The sequence below is a fragment of the Orcinus orca genome, chromosome X, assembly GCF_937001465.1.
Source record: "Orcinus orca chromosome X, mOrcOrc1.1, whole genome shotgun sequence".
Taxonomy (NCBI): Eukaryota; Metazoa; Chordata; class Mammalia; order Artiodactyla; family Delphinidae; genus Orcinus; species Orcinus orca.
In genome coordinates this window covers 12,305,907-12,332,626 of record NC_064580.1, presented here as the reverse complement: position 1 = coordinate 12,332,626, position 26,720 = coordinate 12,305,907, and the positions used below count along the sequence as shown (strand labels likewise).

Sequence of the window (26,720 nt, the reverse complement as noted above, 5' to 3'; positions counted from 1 at the left end):
GAGAGGCCGCAACAGTGAGAGGCCCGCGTACCACAAAAAAAAAAAGAAAAAGAAAAAAGCCAGCAAGGTTTCTTATTCGGGCCAAAGCTCACCTCCAATAACAGGCGGAAGATATGCGGGCAAGAGAGGACAAACAGAACTCAGCTGTGGTGTGAGCTGGGGTTCCAAAACTGCTGTTGCCCCAGCCCGCAAATGCCTTGCAGGGGTTGGGGCATTGGGAATTGAGCTGGGCTAAGACTCCTAGTTATCCATGAAAACCCATCTTTCTTTCTTCTTCCACTGGTGGGTCTTTCTTGAGCTCCAAGTTGCTTAACTATGGCACTGTTGACATTTGGGACCAGGTAATTATTTTTGTGGTAGGGAACTATGTTGTATATTTTAGGATATTTAGCAGCGTCCCTGGCCTCTACCCACTAGAAGCAAGTAACACACACTTCCCCCACAGTCGTGACCATGAAAAGTGTCTCCAGACATTGCCAGATGTCGCTCGGTGGGCAAAATCGCCCGTACTTAAGAAGCCCTGCTTTAGCTGCTCACCCATGTGCGCCTGGGGAGGCTGTATTTTCTAGCGTCCCCTGCACCTGTGTGGGACCATGCGACACATCTAGTACCAGGAAGTCTAACCAGCTCAATCTCCAAACCAGAATCTTAGGCACCTCTTACCAGAGCCTCCACTCCGTGCTAAGCTGAGCTACCTGACAGTGGCGTATCGGAACCATTTCCACCAGAATTACAGCGATCACCTTCTACCTAATCCCCTGGCTTCTAGACCCTCCCTCCCAACAAGAAGGTCTCTTCTCAATCCAGCAACTAGAGGGATCCTGTTAAAATGTGAGTCAGGTCAGATCTTCATGAGCTCGAACTTCCAGCAGCTCTCACCTCAGTAAAGTCCTAGTCCTTGTGATGTCCCCCCTTTACCTCTCAGAGCCCAGCTCTTGCTGCTTTCCCTCTAGCCCAGGTGTCAGCAAACACTTTCTGTAAAGGGCCAGGTAGGAAATATCTTAGACATCATGGGCCATCCTGAAGTATAGGTCCCTTTAATGCGTATTTTGAATCTAATTTCCTAAAGTGAACTATGTACTTCACTCTATTTTGGACCACACCTCACCTGCAGCACCCTATTTTTTTAATAGACTGGAAGTAATTATCTAAAAATAATTGTTTGACTTTTGGCTCAAAATCTGTAAAGCAGAAATGTTTTCACTTAATGTCAGCTGCAGTCTTAGAGAGCAGTTTAGAAATCAGTTACATGGTTGTGATGTTTCGATGCCCAGAGGGAAGCAGTGCCTTGCAGATGGAAATTCTTTCCTAGTAGTCCCTGTCAAATCTGGTCTGGCCAGAATGCTCAGAAGACACACTAAATTCTAAGAAGCGTGAAGGTGAACACCTTCCATCTGGAGTATGAGCTGTTCGATGATTAGCGTAGTCTGCCATCTGTTCAGGGTACAAACAAAGTGAATGTTGAGACTGTCTACACAGTGCAGACTGGAGGGGACAGGTGGTCAGAGGGTGAGCCCACTGCCGAACTAAAAGGCGTAACAGCGGCAGCAGCAGCGCGTCATGTCAGGCATTCACTTGCTTTCTAACGTGGATGGCTGTGACTGCCAACTTCTTCAGACCATGATCATGCTTTGATCTCTATATATAACGTACACACTTGGTGTCAAAAAGTGGTTACTGTGTGAGATGATCTGTTGCTCACCTGGCACTTCCAGTCCTGTAGACGTGCCTGCCTACGGCTGGGAAGAACTACATTTTCCAGAATTCCCTCCTTGATTAGTTCCAGGTGTGGGTTTGCCGGTGAGAGGAATTTGGGAGATTTGGAAGGTAGAAGGGAAGGAGAGGCCATTATTTGGGGGAGTCTTTGGGAGGCAGATGCGGCTGCTCTGTTAGACACAGCGGCATTACAGACCTTTCTGTGGGCTCCCATTTTATGATTCCACTTTGGAGGCCGGATATGGTAGCTTCTCAGATTTTCCTGTCCATACCTGCTCTTCCCCCCAGAGCTTCAGCTTAAAGTTCTGTCCTCTGACTATAGCCTTCCAGACCTTCCTTCCCCCAGTTACTCTCATATTTATATAAACCGTAATTTCCATAATAAACGCCTTATCCTAGTAGTGTGTATAGTGTCTCTGTTTTCCTGACTAAACCCATCCAGATACAGATACACAGGTAATCCAGGCTTACAAGTACAAAACAGCATCTTGATGCAAGTTACTGTAGTTTTCTTCAATTAAGACTTATTGAGCATCATAATGTACCAAGCATTAGAAAGAAATAAGGGCACAAAAGACAGAGCCCTGCCCTTGAAGTCAGTGTGGGATTGGTGGAGGGGGCCTAGAACATGTGGACCAGTAGCTCTCAACCAAGAGTGATTTTGCCCCCCAGGGGACGTGGGGCAACGTCTGGAGACATTTTGGGTTGTCACAGTGGGGCAGAGGGTGCTCTTGGCAACTAGTCGGTAGAGGCCAGGACACTGCTAAACATCCTACGATACGCAGGACGGCACCCCACAGCAAAGCGTGGATTATCTAGCTTCAAATGTCAATAATGCTGAGGTTGGGAAACCCTGATACAGACAGATGACTCCAGTATAATGTGATATCTGCTGTGATAAAGGAATGTACAGGCCACGGGATACTATGGAAGAGGTGATGTTAGGCTAGAGTCATTAAAGGAAAGTTAGATGGTACTTTTTTCTGTAATAATACCATGGAATGCACTGCTTCTGGAAGAATACATGAATATTACAGATATGTTACAGAAAAGCGAATGTAAAGGCAGCCTCGTTTGGTTCACTGAGGCTGCTTTTTAGTGCAACTATAGAGCAGCTCAAGGACACTTGTCTGTGCCATTTGGCCAGGTGTTAGTATCTTTTAATCTTCCTGTATCTTAATCAGGGAGCATTTGTTACAAAGGACAGAAACCTGCTCATGACAGCTTAAATGGGGGAATTTCTTTAGGAAATTACTATAAAAATATTGTAAGAACATCTCTCGAGTCACCAAGGGTAGAGAAGCAGTGCCCTGTAAGGGTAAGAAGGCTGGGTTCTAGATCCAGAACTCCTGGTGTCCAGTCTTGTCTCTGTCACTAACCAGTGTGGGAGCTGGATAAGTCACTCAGATCTCTACGTGCCTCAGTCTCCTCTGCAGTAAAAAAAGAGAACAACGGCGTCTTCCTTTTAGGGATTTTGAAAGGGTTCAGTGAGCTAATGCACACTGAGGGCTTGTATCAGTGCCGGTATATAGTATGTACTCAGTAAATGTTAGCAACGATGATGATATTGATGGTGGTGTAAGCAGGGCTACCAGTCCAGGGACTCCAATAAGCAAGTCAGCAAACGAGATTATTCACCATCTCTCAGGGCTGTGATTCTCCCCCATTTCTGCTTTTCTCCTTTCAGCTTCCTTTACTTGTGCATATTTCAACTGGGCCACCCCAACCTCAACCCTATGGGAACCTTTTCAACTCAGGTCCTTACTACCATTAGAGCTTACTAATTAGAGCACTCTTCATTCAAATTCTTGAAAGAGAATGTCACTGATATCCCAGTTTATGGACTGTTGTACTTGAGTCATTGGATAGGAAAAAGGGTAGGAGATACAAACAGGACAGCTTGAGTGCAGGGTAGGGGGCAAGGGAACCCTTCCAGGGTGCTGAGTGTTCCTGAAAGCCCACCACACGAGGAACCATAGAAGGAACAAGAGAGGCTGGCCTTGAAAACAGATAAGCGTGGCTCATATAACAGGTGTTTTCAGAAGAGGGAAGAGCATCTGTACTAATGATTCCAAGGTTGCTGATCAAAAACAATTGGTTGACGTTACAGGGAGACAGAATTCAACTCAACATGCGAAAGAACTTTAAACAACTCTGCCTGAACGTGGAGCACAACATCTTGGAAGGTAACGAATTCCTTGTTGCTGGAGATATTCAAGTGTTTGATCATTTCTTGGAGATGTTTGCTATTGATGTAACATGCGGGTTAGTGGCCAAGATAACCATTTATGTACTTTCTAATTGTGGGAGTCTCTGGTTGGGTATGAAAATTGGTAAGGTAAGAAGTCCAGGAGGGAAAACCAAATTGAAGGTGCTGACCCAAGTGAAGGAAAGATGTATTTAGTAAGCTGTGCCCTGCTATGACCCTCCTTGACCTCCTGGAAGTTTCTGATCACTTTGATCCCATTTTGAGAAATCCTGCTCTAATGTGAGCAACCCACAGCAACAGTTTGGTTCAGGTGTATTTTCTCTTTTGATTATTTTTGACTCGCACACTATTTTATGTCCTCATTTCTAAGGGTTTCATTTAAGCAGCAAGTCCCTTGCTGCTGTTATAATGTTGAAGAAGATTCTAATATAGAATATATAAAATATATAATACAGAATAATTTTAAAAACCACAAATAGTAATGTGCAACCTCATATTATGTAAACTAGGCACAGAATGGATGTATTTTTAGAGGTCTACACAACATGTTTGTGGAGGCCTGTCTTTATGATAGCCACTTTTGACAGCCTAGAGGCTCCACGCCATAATAGTACCCTTCCAAATAGCCACTTCTTTCTTTCTCCTCTTCTCTCCCACTGCTCAGTTTCTGCTGAAAGGAGCTCAGAGGGAGAGGAGTAGATGCTGTTGGCTGTCAAAGGTTGGCGAGCTGTTCATTTCTGCAGGGAGCTCAATAAACTCAAGAACTGAGAACTCAGTCCACAGGATTGGATCTATGTTTGGTCTTGCCCTTGATCCCTTCCTCCCAACTTTGGAAAGATAGGTTAACATCATGATGAAGTCACCCAGGTGTGACTTGGAGAAGGCTTAGGAGGGTTGACAGAGGGGCAGTGAGGCGTATCCTGAGGAAAGAGACGTCCCCGGGCCATTACTTCATTGCTTTCTGCAGTTGCAGAACAAACACGTTTTCTCCAGGTGAAAAACTATAAACCTGCTTTCTCTGGCCGATCGTTATTTCTTTTGGAATTTGAATGATCCTGATAAGCTAGGTCTTCTCTGTTGAGTGTGGCTGGACTGTAGGTTCTGTTTTAAAGTTAACAGCAGACGAACACTGTAAACCATGAGGAGGCACTTTTCCTGTTGCTTCTTCCAAGGACATTGAGAGCAGCAAAGTGAACCAGAAGCACAACCTGTGCTCCATCCTTCGGGATTATTATTTAGTTCTGCAGATCATCTATGCCCCAGCTCTCTTCTACCTTCCCTGCAACCACTTGTTCACTAGTACTTCAACTATAGCTTCTTATAGGCAACTCTTGCAAAAAAAAAAATTAGGAAAAGGAAAATGGGAAAGAATGGAAGGGTTTTTTTGTTTTGTTTTGTTTTCCTTTTCCTTTTTCTTTTTTTTTTCGTTTTTCTTTTTATCTGTACTGCATTTCCAAGATCTCCCCTCCTCTCTGCTTCATTACTATGGTTACCAGATTTAAGATTTCAGACAGAAAGTTGTCTGCAGGCCCAGAGGGAAGATTGATTGCAGTAAACCCAGAAGACAGAGATTGGGCACAATTCGAAAATAATACCGGGATCTGTTGATCTAATTGTCAACCAGTCGAGTTTCTAATTAAGAGAGTGTGCGTGAAGGTATGTAGCACAGGACATGTGCTAGGCCCTGCCACTTCCTACCGAGCCCTAGACTCTACATGTATACAGCTTTTGTTTGATTTTAGCAATAAGGTAGCAGTAAATGCTTCCAAGTCCTCTAGAGCTTCACAGGAGAAGCAACTTTCTGTTACAAGAAATAAGCTTCAGTGATCAAGGATTCCGAATTCACTTTTCTGGTTATCCATGAACTGATCATTTGCCTCCGGAATAAACATGCAGATCCTGCTGGCACAGATTGCCAGCCCCTTTATAATCAGGCCGTAACAGACTGTTCGAGTTTCATTTTCCATCATTTCTCATGACATAACCTATGCTTTAGAAACTCTGTTCTCTCAGTGGCCCAAACTTTTCCACATCTCTAGGCCTTTCCATGTCCTGTTCTTCGTGTCTAGCGATTCTCTTTGACTTGTCTGCCTGCTGAATGACAAGTCAACCTTCCGTCCTTAGCTCACCTCTGTGTAGCAGTAGCCATGCCCTTTTCCTATCCTCTCCTAAATGCTTGCCTTTATTAGGTTGGAGTTGAATACTATAGTTGTGAGTCTCTTGTGCACTAAACAGTGGGCGATGAAATTAGTCAAAATAATACATAGGATCGTTTTCAAGAGTCAGAGGGCATTGTACATGAGCGTGAGGAGATATGTTTACATCAAGAGCTCTATTATACTAATCCAGGTAGCTGTCCATCCCTTTCCCCACAGATTTGTTGTGTGTTGGGCTAGAAGTCAGATGCCAGTGGGCTGGATCCTTAGGAAGACACAGCTCTGTATGTTTAACTGCCTCGTATAAGAAATGGCATGACTTCTGATGACTTAGTGCTGGCTGGTTTCCCACCTTCAGGCCACTGAGCTATGAGCCCCGAGTAGAAACCCACAATTCATTCAACATTTCTCAGGTACCTAGTATGTACCAGACAATGTGACAGGCTCTTCAGATTGAAAGATGGGTAATAGCCTTTGCTGGTTAGATTTCTGATGACATTTTCCTGCAGGTTTTTTTTTTTTAAAAACAGACGAAGGGAAGAGAAAGGAAATATTTGATGAGTGTTGGCTGTGTGCAAGGCACCGTGGTTCACATGCATAATCTTGCTTCCTCTTAATAGTAACCCCATGACAAAGGGTTTATTAGACCCTTTCTACAGATGAAGAAACTAAGACCCAGAGTATAAGACCACGGCTCCACATCACTCAGCAGATATAGTACCAGCCAGGATTTTAATTCAGCCAGCTGGACGCCTGGCCAAAGCTCATTTCACTATGCCATGATTGTCTCCTATCTCTTTATTTTTATGATTTTAAGAGAAGAGGTGTATATTTTTAAACAGGACAGGAATTCTATGGCAGAATTATTCTAGAGAAGTGTGCTATAATGAAACATGTTGAGGGGATATTTGGCTGGTATGAAAAAATCTGGCTTTATGAAAGAGATTTTTATAAGTTTTTTTTTCATCAATCTGTCCTCAAAGACTGGAAGTGTGAAAGAGCGTTTGTTGATACTATGATGAATTAAGTCATCTACGGTCTGGCAGCCAGGAACTGGCTGTCTGTACGACATTTAGCAAACCTCAGAAACTCCCTATGGAGATACCACAGCCAAACTCTCTTAATTCGAAGCATTTTGTTCTTTCCAGAAGTCGTATGACTATTTCGAACAACTGTTTTACTATCATACAGGCGTGCGCAGTTCAATCCTGTTAACCACAGTGAAACTCCTCACCCTGGCATGGATTCTACTGGATGGCATTTCACATGGTCTCCTCCTCGCTCGTGTGAACACAGAGCTTAGAGAGGGCGCCTTCTCAGTTATGGGAAAAGGTGTTGTGTAGGTTCCCGTTTGGCTCTCAATACCAGGTGATAATCCTAGACCACTGAATAGCTAGAGCTGCTCTTCTTAGGAAAAACAAAACCAACTGACAATAAGCAACACACGATTAAATTATTCTGTATGACTGAAATCTTTCATAATTAAAAATAAATAAAATTACTGAAAAAGAGAGCAGTCATAGTGATGAACTTAGCATTCCTCATCACATGAAAATTAATTTTATTTAGCGCCTTGGGGCATTTTCCTATGCCTTAATAGCGTGCCTTATTTTAGACTGTGCATACTGCAATATGTGTACATTAAAAAAATGGACTGTTTTACAAGATGTTCTAGAGCAGCATTTCTCAAGCTTCAATGTGCTTGTGAATCCCCTGGCGAACCCTGTTATAATGCAGATTCTGATGCAGTAGGTCTGGGGTGGGGCCTGAGAGTCTGCATCTCTAACCCGCTCCAGGTGATGCCTGTGCTGCTTGTCAACAGGTGCATTTTAAGAAGCAAGGATCTAGCAAAGTAGTTCTCAAACTTGGCTACACCTTGGAATCAGCTGGTAAAGATTAAAAAAAAAATCAAGATGTTTTGATTCCCACCCCCCACAAAGATTGCCTTAATTGGTCTGGGGTGTGGTCTGGGCATGTGGAAATCTTCAAAAACTCCCAGGTGACTATACTGTGTAGCCAGGATTGAGAACCTTGCTCTACTGCATTATCTTGTCTCTAGAAAATGTGAGGACTCATTTCTGATGTGACTTTTGTTGCTCTTGAATAAATCCAACAGCAGACAGAGTGAAATGAAGTGGGAACATTCAGTAACTTAACCTTCTCATGTTTACACTTGTGTCAACTTCTTGAAAAGCAATTAAATTATATGCCCAACAAAGTTCATACTCTTGTTACCAGGACAAAGAACCATATTTTGGATCCCTTTTTTTACTATCTGGTATAAATAGAAGCTTATAGAGAATAAAAAGCTAACTTACTAAAGAGGAAATTCCTAATTAGAAGGTTTTTCTGGCTCTTCTTTTGGGTTGTATCAGTTCTAATTATTTACTCCTCACCTGAGTAGTATCTTTGTAAGCAGATTGTAATTATGAAGCTAAACTTTTTTTTCCTCTCAGAAGCCTCAGCCCTCTGTGTGTCTCTGTCCCTGAGATCAGGGTTTCTTCACCTTGGTACTGTTGACGTTTGGACCAGATGGTTCTTTGCCGTGAGTGCTGTGTCCTGTGCTTTGTAGGGTGCTTAGCAGAATCCTGGCCTCTACCCACTTAATGTCAGTGTCACGTAGTCTCTCCCCCTCACCCCCACCAGAATGCCTCCAGACATTGCCAGTGTTCCCTGGGGCAGGGGAGAACTAGCCTCTGCTTGAGAACCACTGCTTTAGATCAAAGGACGTTTCCATGTCACTGACTCTCGCTTTCACCCTGAACGTCTCAGTGTGGGAAGCTCTCCAGGTTCATCTATTGCAAATGAGAGGTATACTATCAGCAAGATAGAACGAGACCATTTTCTGGTGAGCACTGAACGTCAACTTCAAGAGTGGAATTTTCATTACCTGTGAAATAGAATATCTAATTCTATTTTATTTATTCACCATAACACGATGATATTAGAATACCTTACACTTAACATTCCAAGACGAAATGAAGTTTACAAGTGCCACTTCCTCCTTGGGAACAGCCCCTCCTCGTCAGCTGGGAGTATTTTCCCTTCCTAGGAATTGCCACGACTCCGACTATATTATGGTTCTTAACATTCTCTATTCCATATTAGAAAAATTTTGCATTTAATTTGTTTTCTTATTGATCTCTGAAGCTGCATGGAGCCAGTTTCAAGCAGTTTTCATAGCCTCACTCTCCGTTACTAAAACATAACTCTGTACAAAGCAAGCATTATAAAAAATATTTGTTAATCAAATGAATTCTAGGGCTGTCCAGCAGCTTAGAGCGAAAACTAAGAAAATGGCCCATTTCTTTCTAACCGCTTCAGCGCAAAGCCAGGATCATTTATTTTGTAAATGGTTGCTCTTGCTTTTGATGACCATTCATCAGTCAGATGGGAAGTAACTCCAGCTTCACTTAAGCGTTTTGTCCTCAGGTGAGTTTATTACAAACAAGAATACTATTGAGAGAAGACAAATTAATATTGTGCTTAGTAAACCCACATCTCTTTAATTAATGTCAGAGAGGCACCAGCCTTCTCTCATTTAGTTTGATCTCTTTATGAGAATCCAGTTCTGTTGAAATAACTACAGCTTGCATCATCGTGAAGAATTCTACAGCAATTAAGAGCTATCCAGTCAAAGGAGAAGGTTTAAGATATCTGCCATCAGTCTTAGACAGTAACAGAGCTGAAGGCACAGGCTTAGATTTCCGGGACATAAAGAGAGAGAATTGTATCACTGAAACCTGTCAAGTTGTTTGGAAAATCCAGTAGCACGAACATATTTTAGCATTTCTGACTGTAGGTTGCAATAGATGGAATGCAGTTGTTTATGTGTAATTTGAAGAAACCACTATTTTGCCACTCGCTGCTCTTTCTAGATCCTTAGCCCTCTGTTTTCACACTTCGGGCACAAAAGGTACTCCAGGATCTGTTTGGTATTTGGTGAGGAGGCAGAGGACGGGATTAAATGGGACCGTGATTGTCATCAGTCCTCTGCCCAGGAGGCGTTGCTTTTGTTCTCTCCAAAGCAACCCTGAGACAAGGTATTTGTATGCAAGTAGTTTATTTGGAAGGTAGCATTGGCGGGAAGTGGGACAGGACAAGGGCGAAAGTCAGTAGAGGGGGTGCGAATGATCAGCCATCACCAGTGTTGGCAAGTGGGGCTCAAACCTCTCACAGCCTCAGACTGGGACCTACCAAGGGCTGCGGAAGCTGAGTATTTGGCCCCCACACCCCAGCTCTCATTGGTTGAGAGCCGCTCTGGCACTTCTGGCCTGCCTCAAGGATGCATGGAGAGCGCTAGAGTGGTCTGTGGACGCTCTCAGACAGTCGCAGGAAACCACTGCCATGTGTGGTCGTCAGAATAATGGCCACCAATGATGTCCATGTCCTTATCCCTGGAACCTGTGAATATGTTACTTTCCAGGGCAAAGAGAGTTTGCACGTGTGATTAAGTTAAGGCCCTAGAGATGAAGAGAGGGCCCTGGATTATCCAGGTGAGCCCAATTTAATCACAAGGCTCTTACAAGTGGAGAATCTTTCCCAGCTGTGGTCAGAGGGATACATGCCTGGGGAGGGACGGTCAGAGAGATGCAGCGTTGCTGGCTTTCAAGATGGAGAGAGGGGGCTGTAAGTCAGGGAATGTCGGTGGCCTCTAGAAGTTGGAAAAGGCAAGAAATCAGATTCTCCCCTAGAACTTTGTTACATAACAACATGAAGGTGGCCACCGCGTACTGGCCCCCTAGGTTGTTTATTTCTCCATTGTAGGCTGAGACCTGTTAGCTCAAAAGCCTGCTGGCACCAAATGCAAATTTTACGCATTGAATAATTTTTTAAATGGCCCAAACAAGCAGATTGTTAGTCCCCTAGAGCCTGCCTGCTTCGCACACCTCATATAACTATGCCTGGCGTCTCCTGGCCAGTGATAAGGTAGAGCCTGTGTTTAGAAGACCCCAAGCCGCTGCTGCCCTTCGGAGCTCTCCAATGGGACCCTGCCTGCATGCTGCTGAATGCCGCCACCAAGACAGATAAGGCCCGCTCTCGGACCTCCTCGTCTCTTCTCGTCGGGAGCTCCTCGTTGTCAGCCCCTGGCCCGGTGCCTGCCGTGAGGGACTCCCCCCATCCCCCCGTGCAGTCCTGCCCAAGCCCATCCCTACAGCTTGTGCCGTGGTACTGCCGCTCGCGAGCACAGTTTCCCCTGATCAGCCCCCGAATCCTGACAACCCCACAAGCCTCCAGAAGCAATGCAACTTTGCCGATACCTGATTTTCACCCAGGGAGGCCCGTATTGCACTTCTGACCTCCAGACTTAAGATAATAAATTTGTCTTGTTGTAAACCACTAAGTTTGTGGTGATATTATAGCAACGATAAGAAGCATGTGTTAGAGGAAAACAGAGGCAGAACACTCTATGACATAAATCACAGCAAGATCCTTTTTGACCCACCTCCCAGAGAAATGGAAATAAAAACAAAAATAAACAAATGGGACCTCATGAAACTTCAAAGCTTTTGCACAGCAAAGGAAATCATAAACAAGACCAAAAGACAACCCTCAGAATGGGAGAAAATATTTGCAAATGAAGCAACTGACAAAAGATTAATTTCCAAAATTTACAAGCAGCTCATGCAGCTCAATAACAAAAAAACAAACAACCCAATCCAAAAATGGGCAGAAGACCTAAACAGACATTTCTCCAAAGAAGATATACAGACTGCCAACAAACACATGAAAGAATGCTCAACATCATTAATCATTAGAGAAATGGAAATCAAAACTACAATGAGATATCATCTCACACCAGTCAGAATGGCCATTATCAAAAAGTCTAGAAACAATAAATGCTGGAGAGGGTGCGGAGAAAAGGGAACACTCTTGCACTGCTGGTAGGAATGTGAATTGGTTCAGCCACTATGTAGAACAGTATGGAGGTTCCTTAAAAAACTACAAATAGAACTACCATATGACTCAGCAATCCCACTACTGGGCATATACCCTGAGAAAACCAAAATTCAAAAAGAGTCATGTACCAAAATGTTTATTGCAGCTCTATTTACAATAGTCCAGAGATGGAAACAACCTAAGAGCCCATCATCGGATGAATGGATAAAGAAGATGTGGCACATATATACAATGGAATATTACTCAGGCATAAAAAGAAATGAAATTGAGCTATTTGTAATGAGGTGGATAGACCTAGAGTCTGTCATACAGAGTGAAGTAAGTCAGAAAGAGAAAGACAAATACTGTATGCTAACACATATATATGGAATTTAAGAAGAAAAAAAATGTGTCATGAAGAACCTAGGGGTACGACAGGAATAAAGACATAGACCTACTGGAGAACGGACTTGAGGATATGGGGAGGGGGAAGGGTGAGCTGTGACAAAGCGAGAGAGAGGCATGGACATATATACACTACCAAACGTAAGGTAGATAGCTAGTGGGAAGCAGCCGCATAGCACAGGAATATCAGCTCGGTGCTCTGTGACCGCCTGGAGGGGTGGGACAGGGAGGGTGGGAGGGAGGGAGACGCAAGAGGGAAGAGATATGGGAACATATGTATATGTATAACTGATTCACTTTGTTATAAAGCAGAAACTAACACACCATTGTAAAGCAATTAAACCCCAGTAAAGATGTTAAAAAAAAAAAAAGCATGTGTGTGGGGCTTCCCTGGTGGCACGGTGGTTAAGAATGCACCTGCCAGTGCAAGGGACATGGGTTCAAGCCCTGGTCCGGGAAGATCCCACATGCCGCGGAGGAACTAAGCCCATGCACCACAACTACTGAGCCCACATGCCACAGCTACTGAAGCCCGTGCACCTAGAGCCCGTGCTCTGCCACCGCAATGAGAAGCCCCCGCTCGCCGCAACTAGAGAAAGCCCGCGCACAGCAACGAAGACCCAACGCAGCCAAAAATAAATAATTAAATAAAATAAATATTAAAAAAAGAGAGAGAAGCATGTGTTACTGCAAATAATTCAAACCGCAAAGGCATTTTCGTATTTACACTTATATAAGACAAGCTTTGCTAAGGTCACAGTATGTATGTCAGATTTGGAAAGGTAGTTGCAGCAAAGCTACAAAAAGAGAAACGTGTATTCATAATAATCTATGCCTCTGGGGAGGGGCTTTTAGGTAAGTGTACAATTAAAAGTGTTTAATTAGAAACGCTGCAGCAGCATTTTCCTGACACTGCCTCATTCCATCCTGGCCATTTCTGTACAGAGCGACATTCCTACAGTTCCATTCTGATTATAGCATCTTTAAGACCTTTTGGTGGCTCCCACTTCGTGAGCAGCTGTAGTCTTTCTTCCTCATCCCTCCATGTCCCCAACACTTGGCCAGACCCAGCTCTTTTTTTTTTTTTTTTTGCTTTAAGTTCATTATCTGTTTTCATCCTTATGAAAGTATTTTTTTAAATTGAAGTATGGTTGATTTACAATGTTGTGTTAATTTCTGTTGTACAGCAGAGTGACTCAGTTATACACATATATTTTCTTTTCCATTATGGTTTATCACAGGATATTGAATAGAGTTCCCTGTGCTATATAATAGGACCTGGTTGTTTATCCATCCTATATGTAATAGTTTGTATCTGCTAATCCCAAATTCCCACTCCATCCCTCCCCCCCGCCGCCCCCTTGGCAACCACCAGTCTGTTCTCTATGTCTGTGAGTTTGTTTCTGTTCCGTAAATAAGTTCGTTTGTGTCATATTTTAGATTCCACATATAAGTGATATCATATGGTATTTGAGACCCAACTCTTGATGATGACCTGAAAGCACCCTGTTGTTTCTTCCTTCTGAGCCTTTGCATAACTGTTCCCTCAGCCAGAACATCCTCCTCACCCCTTTTTCATCTGTCAAGTTCTTATTCCTGTGTCAAGACCCAGGTGAACAGTCAATTCCCTGGTGCTACTAAGTGGAGGAGATGCTCTCTCCTTGGTCATCACCAAATCTTGCACTTAAACCTCTCATGTGGTACACAACACTCTGTGTTGAAATCATTTGTCTGGGAGTCTGTCTATCCTAGCAAACAAAACACAAATAGCACCAAAAGGAGACTAGTTGATGCAAGTTTTCTTATTTTAATGTTGAATTCCCTTTAAAAAAAATTGTATAGCAAAAGTCTCTTAAAAGAGTCTGTGTGCAAAACTAGAACTTCAACTAAGTTTGATAATTAGAGGATCACTGATGTTAAGGACCTGGGGTAACTGTTTTATTGCCAAAAAGGGGTGGGGGGTAACTACTGTATTGGTCACATTTTCATTTACGTGGAAAATGTTCATTCTCTTTTCATTCTCCTTCTTCTCTTCTTGACATTATATCCATTTCTCTACCCCCGTCCTTGGACCATCACATGAGTCATACTTTTGTCTATTTATCCATTCTGTCTGGCAAAAGCCTTACTCTTCACAGGCATGTGACCTGCAGTGAACATAGGGGTGTACATATCTTTTTGAAGTAGTGTTTTCATTTTCTTTGGACAGACACCCAGAAGTGGAATAGTTGGGTCATATGGTAGTTCTATTTTTAATTTTTTGAGGAGTCTCCATACTGTTTCCTATAGTGGCTGCACTAGTTTACATTCCCACTAACAGTGTACAAGGGTTCCTTTTTCTTTGCATCCTCTCCAACATTTGCTATTTCTTTTCTTTTCAGTAATAGCCATTCTAACAGGTGTGAGGCAATATCTCATTGTGATTTTGATTTGCATTTCCCTAATAATTAGTGATGTTGAACATATTTTCATGTGCCTGTTTGCCATCTGTATATCTTCTTTGGGAAAATGTCTATTGAGAGTCTCTGCCCATTTTTTAATTAGGTTGTTTTTTAATGTATTTTAGATATTAACCCCTTATCAGACATATTGTTTGCAAATATCCTATCTCCCATTGCACAGGTCGCCTTTTTGTTTTGATGATAGTTGTCTTTGCTGTGTAGAAGCTTTTAAATTTGATGTAGTCTCATTTGTTTTTGCTTTTGTTTCCCTTGCCTTTGGATTCGGATCCACCAAAAAAAACTCAGTAAGCCTGATGTCAAGGAGCTAACTGCCTATGATTTCTTCCAGGAATTTTATGGATTCAGGTGTTACATTGAAGTCTTTAATCCATTTTGAGTTAATTTTTGTGTATAGTATAAGATAGTGGTCCAGTTTCATTCTTTTGTGTGTGGCTGTCCAGTTTCCCTAACACCATTTATTGAAGAGAGTGTCCTCCCTTGGATGTTCTTTGCTCCTTTGTTAGTTAATTGTCCATATATGTGTGGGTTTATTTTGGGGTGCCCTTTGTGTTCCATTGATCTGTTTTTGTGCCAGTACCATACTGTTTTGATTACTATAGTTTTGTTGTTTAGTTTCAAATCATAGCATGTGATGCCTCCAGCTTTGTTCTTCTTCTTTTTTTTCTTTTTGCGGTACGTGGGCCTCTCACTGTTGTGGCCTCTCCCGTTGCGGAGCACAGGCTCCGGACGCGCAGGCTCAGCGGCCATGGCTCACGGGCCCAGCCGCTCCGCGACATGTGGACTTTTCCCGGACCGGGGCATGAACCCGTGTCCCCTGCATCGGCAGGTGGACTCTCAACCACTGCGCCACCAGAACCAGAATCTTTTTCTTCTTTCTCAAGATTGTTTTGGCTATTTGGGATATTTTGTGGTTCCATACAAATTTTAGAATTATTTGTTCTAGTTCTGTGAAATATGCCGTTGGAATTTTGATTGGGATTGCAATCTGTAGATTGCTTTGGGTAGGATGGACATTTTAACTATTCTCCCAATCCATGAGCATGGAATATCTTTCCATTTGTGTCTTTGATTTCTTTCATTAGTGTCTTAAAGTTTTCAGTGCCCAGGTCTTTTCCCTCTTTGGTTAAATTTATTTCTAGGTATTTTATTCTTTTTAATGCAACTGTAAATGGGATCGTTTTCTTAATTTATTTCTGATAGTTTGTTATTAGTGTATAGAAATGCCACAGATTTTTGTATTCTGTGACTGTACTGAATTCATTTACTAGTTCTAACAGGTTTTTGGTGGAATCTTTAGGGTTTTCTAAAAAGTGACAGTTTTACTTCTTCCTTTCCAATTTAGATGCCTTTTATTTCTTTTTCTTGCCTAATTTCTGTGGCTAGGACTATCTTGAATAAAAGTGAGAAGAGTGGGTGATTTTGCTTTCTTAATTTTTTAGAAATTATTTAATTTCTTGTTACCTTTCAGTCCCTCATTATCTCTGGTATTGATTAAAACAAGAACCTTCTCCTCTTCCTCTTGCCTCCTGTCCTGCTCTGTTTGAAGCATTTTCCATAGTGCCCAACTGGACTTTTTTTTCATAATGCAAATTTCACCATGGCATCCCCTCCCTACTTAAAAACTTAGTGTCTCCCCATTGCCCTGAGGAGGAAGTTCAACCCTCTTAGCATGGTGTGGAGCCTTTCCTTGCCTAGCACCTGTTCACCTCTCCAGCTTCCTGTCTTGTTACTCAACCCTGAGGGAGCACACGTGTTGGCTTGGTACTGTCTTAGCTGGCTTTTTCTAGAAGGCCCTGAGACAAAGATATGAGTACAGATAGTTTATATGAGAGGTCATCTCGGGAGGCGATCTCAGGAGGCACCAGTAGAGGAGTGGGAAAGTGAGGTGGGGAAAGAAACAATGTCAAAGGTGCATTGGTACAAAGGTTGCAGCGTGGGCACCTGGGGCTCAGTGCCACTTGGAACCCCTGGGAGCCAGTGTAGAACATGCCTCAGAGGGACAAGGAAGTTGGGATATTTAACCCCCGCCCCCAGCGGTTACTGATGGAGGGCTGTTCCTGGAGTAAGCCCTCAGTGTTGCCAGCTTGCCCTGCAAAACTGGAGCATGCTTCTGGGGCCTAAGACACCCTCCTTCTCCTCACACCAAGGCAGAGCAGAACTTGTAGTAGGAAGCCACCACTGTATTTAGAAGCAGAGAGTGCCGTGGGGATATGGGTGGGGCGTCCACAGCGTTTACCGTAGTGTCTGTATCACAATATATCATATGTACATAGACTAATAAGCCGACACATTTTCTGTCTCTCCGTGGCCTGTGAGCATCCCAAGGGCAGACTTTGTGGATTGCTTGTAGAAAGTGTGCAATACATCTACACTGAATATATGAGTGAATGAATCAATAAAATAGTCTGAAGGTAAGGGAAAGTAAAAATTTTGAAGAGAAGAAAATCAGAGTCAGAAAAATATGACCTAGTAGGAAGGAAGGTAGTAAAGAAAATAGAGATAATGGGAAATAGCCTGAGATGAAAGAAGGAATTGGAGGGAGACACTACAAAGACAGGCATTTAATTTGCAAGGCTGCTTCTGCAAGTCACTTTGCATCTTGCAAAAGGGAATTCCATACTGGATGCCCTAAAAGAACAGTCTGTCACAATACCTAACAAAATGGAAGAAGCTGGGAAGAAGGAACAACTGAAAAATATTTCAGGCCTCTATACCCCTGACAAGTATCAGCTCTGTACCTTGGTGGTATAGGGCAATTACAAAGTACAGTGACATTTCTTTTTTCTTGCTGGCTTTCACAGTTAAGTCCAAACTCCTAATCCACACAGGTCTGTGAAAGCCTCATCTGAACCCCTCAACCTTTAAGACAAAAACCAAACATGCCTCCTGCCTCCCAGGAGAAGCATTTACAACCTCTTCAACATCCTGCTTGCTAAGGAAGCAGTTGTTACCTTAATTAATGATGTATGAAATCCTCTTTAAGCACTTTGTGCAAACATGTGGCAGAACATGGAAAAAATGCTAAATGACAAGAGAGAACATACACTGTTGCACTGCATTCTTCCTGAAAGGAAAAAAAAAAGCTTCCTTCCAAGGACAAGGAAAAAGGAGACCTGTAGGGATCTTCAATCTAAAAATACCTTTATAAAGTATTTTCTGTTTGTTAATCTTTCAGTGGCTAGTTTCCCAACGTGGAATCTCTGAGGTTAATGTCCTTGACATGACTATGGACACGTTAGTAGCAAAGGTATGAGGTAATCACGGCATTTTCTTACCGAAAGCCGTTTTACAGAGTTCTCTGGAGCCTCACTACTCAAAGTGTGGGTCTCTGGACCAGCAGCATCAGAATCACCTGGCCCGCAAATGTTGCAAAAGTCCCAGGCTCTGACCTACTGAGTCAGCGTCTCTCGGGCTGGAGCCCAGAGTTCTGTGTGTTGCCTAGGCTTCAGGTGATGCTCACGTGCACCAAAGCTGGAGAAGTACTGATCTAGAGCAGGACGGTCAAGGTGGAGTCCATACACCAGCACCACCTGTGAATTGTTCATTGCAGTCTGCAACCGGACAAGTGCACTTGTTGTTGGTTATTCTCAATTCCTGTGCTGGTCTGCGGAGTGAGGATTCCTAGGCATTCTCCCAATCTGAGTAACAAACCCACTTTAAGAGTTCCCCACTGGGTTTTCTCTAGAATGAACAACACTGTTTGTTGCTTGTTTAATGCTGTCCTACTGCCTTCCCTTTCTCTTTAACACCAAACGTGGATGTGTGCGCCTGTTGAACCACACATGTTCACGTGTTAATCCTAAAAATAAGTTTACATTATGACTCTTCACATCAATGAGCATTCCCGAAATAGGTGTGATAAAGAGCTTAATTTTTTTCCCTACCCACATACAAGCATCTTCATCTCTCAGAATCAGGATGTTAATTCAGAGTCTGAACCTAGTATTTTCCAGATGTGACCCTGCCTTACTTCATGCATGAAGCTATGCATAGCATCAGAGATCTTTTTAGGGGGTAGGAGGCATCCACATGAATTGTGTCTTAATGAATGAAGCCAATCAGATGCAGTTTTCCTTCCTACTCAGTTGAGTGTGCATTTGAATAAATAAATCAATTTTTAGAAGGTAGGCTGCTGAATAGAATTTGCCTTTTTCTAATGTAAGGGAAAGACAACTGGCCATCACCCAATGGGCCCCACGTGTATGTGAATCAAGCAGGAATTGACCCTGACTGATGTTAGCAGAACCGGAAGTGCTCTCCTGCCTTGGTGGGCGGGTGTTTGCAAGGGTGGCACGATTTACATACAAGAAACAGAAAATAACCTAGAATGTTTCATACTGAGAAGTGTAACCTACCAATGTTCTAAAGCAAGGATTTCTCCACCGTGGAACTGTCAACATTTAGGGCTGGGTCATCCTTTGCCGTGGGCACTGTCCTGTGCACTGTAGGATGTTTAGCAGCATCCCTGGCCTCTACCCACTAGGGACTAGTAGCATCCGTCCCTTGGCTGTAACAACCAAACATATCTCCAGACATTGTCAAATGTGCCTTGTGGGGGGAGGGCAGAATAGCCCAGGTTGAGAACCACTGCTCTAATCCTTCAGAGAGGAAGAAAAAGGTGAGAGACCTTAAAAAGCAAGATTATCAAAGGTTGACCTTACTCTGAATATAGTTCAGCGGGTCCCCTGTTTGCTTAGATTTGTTTGGTCGGTTAGGCTTAGTGGTAGTGACATCTGCATTTCAGCAGCCTTCTTTCAAAGTCCGTTTACATTCTAATTGGGTTGGCAGGGTCTTAATGGGCTCTGTAACTTTGAGAAAAGTGCCCTTGTACTGACTGGCTGTGGCTAAACTACATCTTAGCAGTGGGAGGTAAAATGGAAGAATTCAGCTTAGCCTCAATCTTTCTACTTCTCTTGTTTGGACACTGTAGAGTAAGAGCACGAATTCATGATTTCAACCCTATGATTATAAAAATAGCTGTACCTGGCTGACATCTTGCTGTGCAGTCTAATTTCCCTTTGTGGAAGAAAGACGAGAGGAGTAAAAATGGGGGAGGGAGCAGGTCGGCAGCCTGTTGCTGTATTCTAAGATAGTTGATTTTAATCTGTAGACGATGTTCCCCCATACATTGAGCAAAACCTTTATGCCTGAGTCTACCACATACCCTTGTGGTGCAGAAAGTGGATACTAAAACAAGCAATCACTAAATGTGGAACTTAGCACATACCAGGGCCTATTTTAGGAGCTTTACCCATGGGGAGTCATTTTATTCTCACCGCAGTCCTATGAGGTGAATACATATTAACTCTATTTACAGATGAGAAAACTGAGGCACAGGTAGGGTTTTTTTTTTTTTTTTTTAAGTAAGCTGCCAGGGTCACAGAGCTGGTAAATTACAGAGCCTCCATTTGAATGTTGCCAGTTGTAGCAATCTCACAGAATACCAAGCTCAGGGTTACTCTGAGACCATGATAGAGTGAGACAAAACAAGGCCACTTCATAATGTTATCTAAGCACAGATGAAAACAAGGTCACTATGACACCCAGAAAATACTAAACATCTTTCTTTCAGTTAAAATGAGGGACTGCTGCTTCTTTACCAAATATAGTTTTATTTTCACTCTAGTCTGCCCTCCTATAAATAAGATTTATTGAGATACCTAATCACTGAATTTCCCTTGCTTTCTGACAGCATCCAGTCTAGAGCAAACCTCTGCTTCCGTAGTCTTTCCTCCCAAATCGCCCAGTTTAGAGCCCTCTCTATGTTCCCCCTCACTGCAAAGAGTAGTAAACCCAACTTAACTACCAGCCTGTTCCTGGTGGCCTTTGCTTGAAGGGTATTGACACCTATTTGTCAGTGTTAAAAAGCTAGAAGTAGTAGCTGATTTTCCAGATGAGTAAATCACTATCAAGAAGATTAATACATTCTAAAAAATGGGCCAGATCCAACGAGGTGAATATTTATAGCAATAAATATAAAGTCCTTTCTTTAGGTTTGAAAAAAATCAAGCACATAATCAAGAACAGATAACTTGACAGCTATATGTATTAATAGGAAAAAAAAGACTTGGGAAATGAACAAGCATTAGCAACGTCAAAATGAGTCAATCGTGGAATATGACTACTGAAAAGCACTACTGTAATTTAATGCTCTATTAAAAAGTGCAGATAGGGCTTCCCTGGTGGCGCAGTGGTTGAGCGTCCACCTGCCGATGCAGGGGACAGGAGTTCGTGCCCCGGCCCGGGAGGATCTCGCGTGCCGCGGAGCGGCTGGGCCCGTGAGCCATGGCCGCCGCGCCTGCGCTTCCAGAGCCTGTGCTCCGCAACGGGAGAGGCCACAGCAGTGAGAGGGCCGCATACCGCAAAAACAAAAACAAAACAAAAAAAAAGTGCAGATAAAGAGAGGGGATATTCCTGCTTTTCTGTATTACATGCTGATCATGCCTGCACTATCACATTCTGTGACTCATACTTCAAGATGTCACTAGCGAACTAGAGAAAGGGTGACCAGTGTGCTAAGAGGCTGTAAGCTGTATCATAGGAAAGACTAGGTCAGTTTAGCTCAGAAACTTTGAGAAGACCTGCCGGCTCACCATCCTTAAGTGTTTGAAGGGGTGTCTCCAGAAAGAGAGGAAGGAGACTTTGGTCCTTAAGGGGAAGGAGTGTTGGTCTGACTGGGGACTTTCCAGGACCCCATGGGTGTGAAAAAGCCACTCCCAGGTGACCATTTGCTCTGGGTCCTTGTGTTCTGGCCTTCACCAGTGGGGCTTCCGCCCCACTGGAATGGGAAGATCTAAGGGCCTTGGAACATTGAGGAGGAAATAGTGCAGGGCTCTGGACCTCCCGAGTGGAGGGACAGGGCTTCTAAGTTGTTCCCCTCCTGGGGCAGTGCACTGGGATTTGAGGCTAAAACCTGGATAACGATAAAATAGCTACTGTTCTTGTAGGTTTATTCCCCTCCAATAGGTCCAATGGAGGGGAATTGGAGGGGTCCAATTCCCCTCCAAAGGGAAGATGATTGGTTAAGAGCAGGATTCAAGTATTTCTAGGTAGAGTGTCCTAAATAACCCCCCCAATACATTTCAATTTTATATTCTTCTGTAAAGCGTACAACAAATGAGTAGAAAGTGACACCTTATGAAAGGAACAAATTACATACTATGCGTGCTTGAAAGAGTGGTATCGTTTCCACCCGGTAGGATCAGGAAATTATTTTTAAATTGAAGTATAGTTGATTTACAATTTTGTGTTACTTTCAGATGTACAGCAAAGTGATTCAGTTATATGTATATATATTTCAGATTACTAGGAAGTTATCTTTTGGGAAATTGGCAATCTAAGAATTAAAGGACAGGGAAATGAAGGGAGGGAAAGGGAAAATTGCAAAAAAAATGAGTACTTTTCCAAGTTACTGTCACGTGAGACATTTTGGTCAGGGCCTCACATTCTCACCCTGTTGTCTAATTAGGTTGAGGCCCCGTCTTTTCTTCCGGGGAGGTTGAAGTCTAAACAGTGTGTTCACAACGTTCCCTTTAAAAGGCGGCTCATCCTCAGGTGGCCTAGAAGCCGTAGCCATGTTCTCAAACAGCTACAATTTCTGTTTAGTCACTGAAAATAAAGCAGTCGGAGCTCTATGGGTAACTGGAAACCTGAAATCAGGCACAATGCCAAAGTCAGGAGTGCTGTGGCCAGATATAAAAAGCCAGGGCGAGAGAAGCGCAGGTGAGGCTTTAAAGTTCTTATGGGGAAGTTGTTAAACCGTCACATGGTGTGAAAAGTTACTGGAGCTGAGGGCGTAACATAAAAATAAGATTTACTACTTAGACCTGGGGCACATCAACTTCTAACAGGCTGGGGTTGGCCCAACCATAGGGATTTGCAAGTTCTGTCAGTGAAGATCTCAGCTTGATCGTTGCTGAGAAACTCTGCTTTGATAAAATTGGCTGCTTTTTGAGATGTAGAAAAGGTAGAGCAGATACGCCTAGTTGCAAATTGCCTGGTCCCCTCCTTGAAAGTGACCCTGTTTCATAACTTGATGGTTCAGTAAACACCCGGCACTCTTCCCATGTAAGTAAATGTAATCTCAGGGCTCTCTCAGTAAACGTCTTCCTTGAACGAATCATCATGCCAGCGTCACTTTGGGAAGTAATCTGCGCTGGGATTTTCTTACACCGTCTAAAGAATCAGGCTGGATTGTGTTGGGGAGGTCAGTTTCCTAATGGGAAATTAAAGAGATGACTTTTTTATTGGGAATATTGAACATTTTAACATGGTGGCCTTGTTTTTGTTTTTAAACTCAGGCCACAAACTATTAGGGTCTGTGAAAGTCTAATGGTTCAAGACCAGCTGGGCTGGAACTAGGGCAAGGTAAGGTCTCAGGTGCAAAATGTAAGGGGGGGGGGTGCCAAAACCCCAGTACTTCAGGTCAATATTTTAATGCAATATTTGAAAAATTCCTTATTAATGCAAAAAGCCATGGGGAAAAACTACCAAATTTAAATAAATACAAGATCTGACCCTGTACTTGTGTGACTTAATCTCACTTGCCTCACCCTAATCTCATCCCTGATGGACCAGCCTTAAAAAAACTGAATAGAAAATATTAGGGTGCATTAGAGATGTTTGTTTCAAGTGTGTGAGTGGGAGAGAGATACTGGATCAGAATGTAAGATGTAAAATGATGTGAACTCTGCAGAGCAGCAGCTGAGGCCCGGAACGCTGGAGCCAGGCTGCCTGCGTGTGTGGCTTTGGGCGTTTTACCTAACCTCTCAGGGCTTTCCTCTCCTCATCTGTACAGTGGAGATAAGAACACTGCCTTCATTATTGGCAGGATGACCGCTTAACTGATCCCAACAAGGACAGTTTTGATAGTGGAAAGTGGCTCGGACAATCCAGCTCTATAATGTTGATGCTTTTTTATTTTACAGTAATTATCAAACAGTAAGACAATTACAGATTTAAATCATCAAGAAATGACAAAGCCATTCAATCATGAGCATTTAGATGCCCACAGCAAGATATTTTGTTGGTCTCATGTTCACTGAACTTAGGATTTTCTCATGTTTTCCACTGACCCCACCAAAGGGTGGCCTAGTGGCTTTCTAGGTTTTGTATGCCATGTCATGGGCCAAGGCTGGTGCCCCAAATGGCCAGCAGGACAGCAGTATCTCATCACTGACAGACCAAAAGAAAGAAAGATTTATCCCTAGCCTCTTGTGTCTGAGTGCACTTCATTTTATCAGCAAGCTCCCTTCCAGCTATCCTGGAAAGAGTGTTAGTTATGACATTGCTTCTGGAAAGGGTCAAGAACAGAGGCCAGGGATGGGGATGGTTATTTTTTAGATTTCAACACATGTTAAAGTGAGAACTTGTGTACTGCACCTGTGTACCCCCAACCCAGAAGATCACACCATGAGAGAAAGCAGATGTATAGAGTGGAGGTCCACCAAACCCATCTGAGTTTATTTTAATGCAACTATTAATAAGTGTTTTGGTTTAAAATGAATAATCCAAGACAAATGCTAAATTACACAGGGCATCAGGAAAATAGGCAGAAACAGGACTTTCTGCAGTAAACTGGGCTGTATGATCACAGTGCTCACAGTTGTGGGGACTAAATCAATTCTTGTATGGAAAGTATGGTTTATAGTAACCCCTCAATCAGTGTGAGCTCTTGTTACCATTTTTTCCAAACATAATTCAGACTCAAAAAAATTGGAAAGTGCTACTTTGGAAAGATGCCATTTCCTAAGGGACAAATAATTGGAAATGCCTCCCCCTCCTTTTTTTTTTTTCAAAAGTCAATTGTCAATGATAGTAAGAGCTTTGACTGCAAAGGGGCACCTGCTGATTGTTTTAATTAAAGTTTTAAATTTAATCGTAAACTTTAAATTCATAACCACACACCTCAGATGGGCTCTCCCACTACCTCTGCCTCAGCATTCTGACCCCATCTCTCTCCTTGGAACAATGGCTTTTTTATTCTCCCAAACTACTATTTAATACTATATCTTTCCTCCTTAAACCTTCTACATTCCTCCTTTCCATCCCATTTTCAGCTGGTAACCTGCCTCATAATCCTTGGAAATGATAGGAGCAATTAGGAGCTCTACATCGTACCATCATCCAACTACCAGTGTCATTCTCCCATTTTGTCGGTACAGTGGTGTAGCACATGGGCTCTGGAGACACAGCATCACACCTCAGATCTTGCTGTGCTACTTCGTGGCGCATGAGCACGGGCAAATTATTTAACCGTGCTTTGGTATCCTCATCAATGAACTGACACTAATTTAAGTCATTATTAAAATGGCTGAAATATCTGTCCTCGTGTAAGGCCACCCCTGACCCTTGGTTCTGGATTTCACCCTTTCTCATCTTCTAAAGGTTTTTTGTTTTTCCTAGAAATTATGGTGTCCTTTCACTGCGTTGTTGATTTCTCCCTTTTTGCTACAGTATTCCTGTTGTCAAACATGTTCTTTTATTTTCCATTTCGAAAAAAGGTTCCTCCCATGATCCCACATGATCTTCCATGCTATCTTCTAGGCTCCCAGCAAGTTTAATGTATCATTTTTTAGGGGGAACAGATTTTGAAAACTCTCTCTCATCTCTTGTATGTAAAATTTTAACTTCAGTTCGCTAGTGTATTGTTACAGGCACTGGAGTTCTCCGTATCAAAGAGCATATTTCTCTCCCAGAATCTGAAACTGAAAGCAAGTGCAAGGCTTCTGGAGTCCTATATGAAATTAAATTATAAACCAGGGCACTGCTTCCCAAATGTGTCTGCACACTGGCATTGCCTGGGGACCTTCAGAAGATACACCTGTGCCCCGTTCCGAGACTGGGATTAATGGGTATGGGGTATGGGGTATGGCCAAGGTTTGGGATTTTTTTTTTTTTTTTGCGGTACGCGGGCCTCTCACTGTTGCGGCCTCTCCCATTGCGGAGCACAGGCTCCGGACGCGCAGGCCCAAGCGGGCATGGCTCACGGGCCCAGCCGCTCCGCAGCACGTGGGAACTTCCCGGACCGGGGCGCGAACCCATGTCCCCTGCATCGGCAGGCGGACCCTCAACCACTACGCCACCAGGGAAGACCCGGTTTGGGATTTTTGAAAGATCTCCAAGCTATTCTAATGTGCAGGCAAGTTTGGGAACCACTGAACTGGAGGTTTCGAGCCATGTATTTCCAACCTCAAACTTCTAGATAATGTAAGTTTTGGGTTTCTGCATTAAAATTAAAGTTGAGACAATGAGATCAGTCTAATTGGATTTATCAGGTTGAAATCAACATGAGTAGGGACCTTATTTACATAAAGCCGAGCAATTCATAAAAAAAGCAGTTTCGTGAGCAAAGCCACGCACACAAATTATCAATGTTCAAAACAACAGGATTTTAAAATAATTTTGTCAAATGGAATATATATCTCCAACTACAGTTGCTAGATAAAACACAGGGCTCCCAGTTACATTTGAATTTCAGATAAACAACAAATAATTTATTAATATAAGTCTGTTCCATGCAACATCTCGGATGTACTTATGCTAAATATTTATTATTTATCTGAAATTCAGGCTTAACTGTGTGCCCTATATATTTTTTAAATTGATGTATAGTAAATTTACAATGTTGTGTTAGTTTCAGGTGTATAGCCAAGCGATTCAGTTATACATATGTATATGTATGTGTGTGTGTGTGTGTATTCTTTTTCGCATTCTTTTCCCTTATAGGTTATTACAAGATATTGAGTATAGTTCCCTGTGCTATACAGTAGGTCCTTGTTGGTTGTCTATTTTATATATAGTAGTGTGTATGTGTTAATCCCAAACTCCTGGTTTATCCCTCTTCCCCCTTTCCCCTTTGGTAACCATAAGTTTGTTTTCTATGTCTGTGAG

The 26,720-nt window shown here is 42.9% G+C and overlaps 1 protein-coding gene across 1 annotated transcript in view; it reads right to left on the bottom strand.

Annotated features, from left to right (window-relative positions):
- Nucleotides 1–26,720, bottom strand: part of GLRA2 (glycine receptor alpha 2) — a 199,333-nt gene that overhangs the window by 9,016 nt on the left and 163,597 nt on the right. The gene's annotated exons all lie outside the window — the stretch shown is intronic.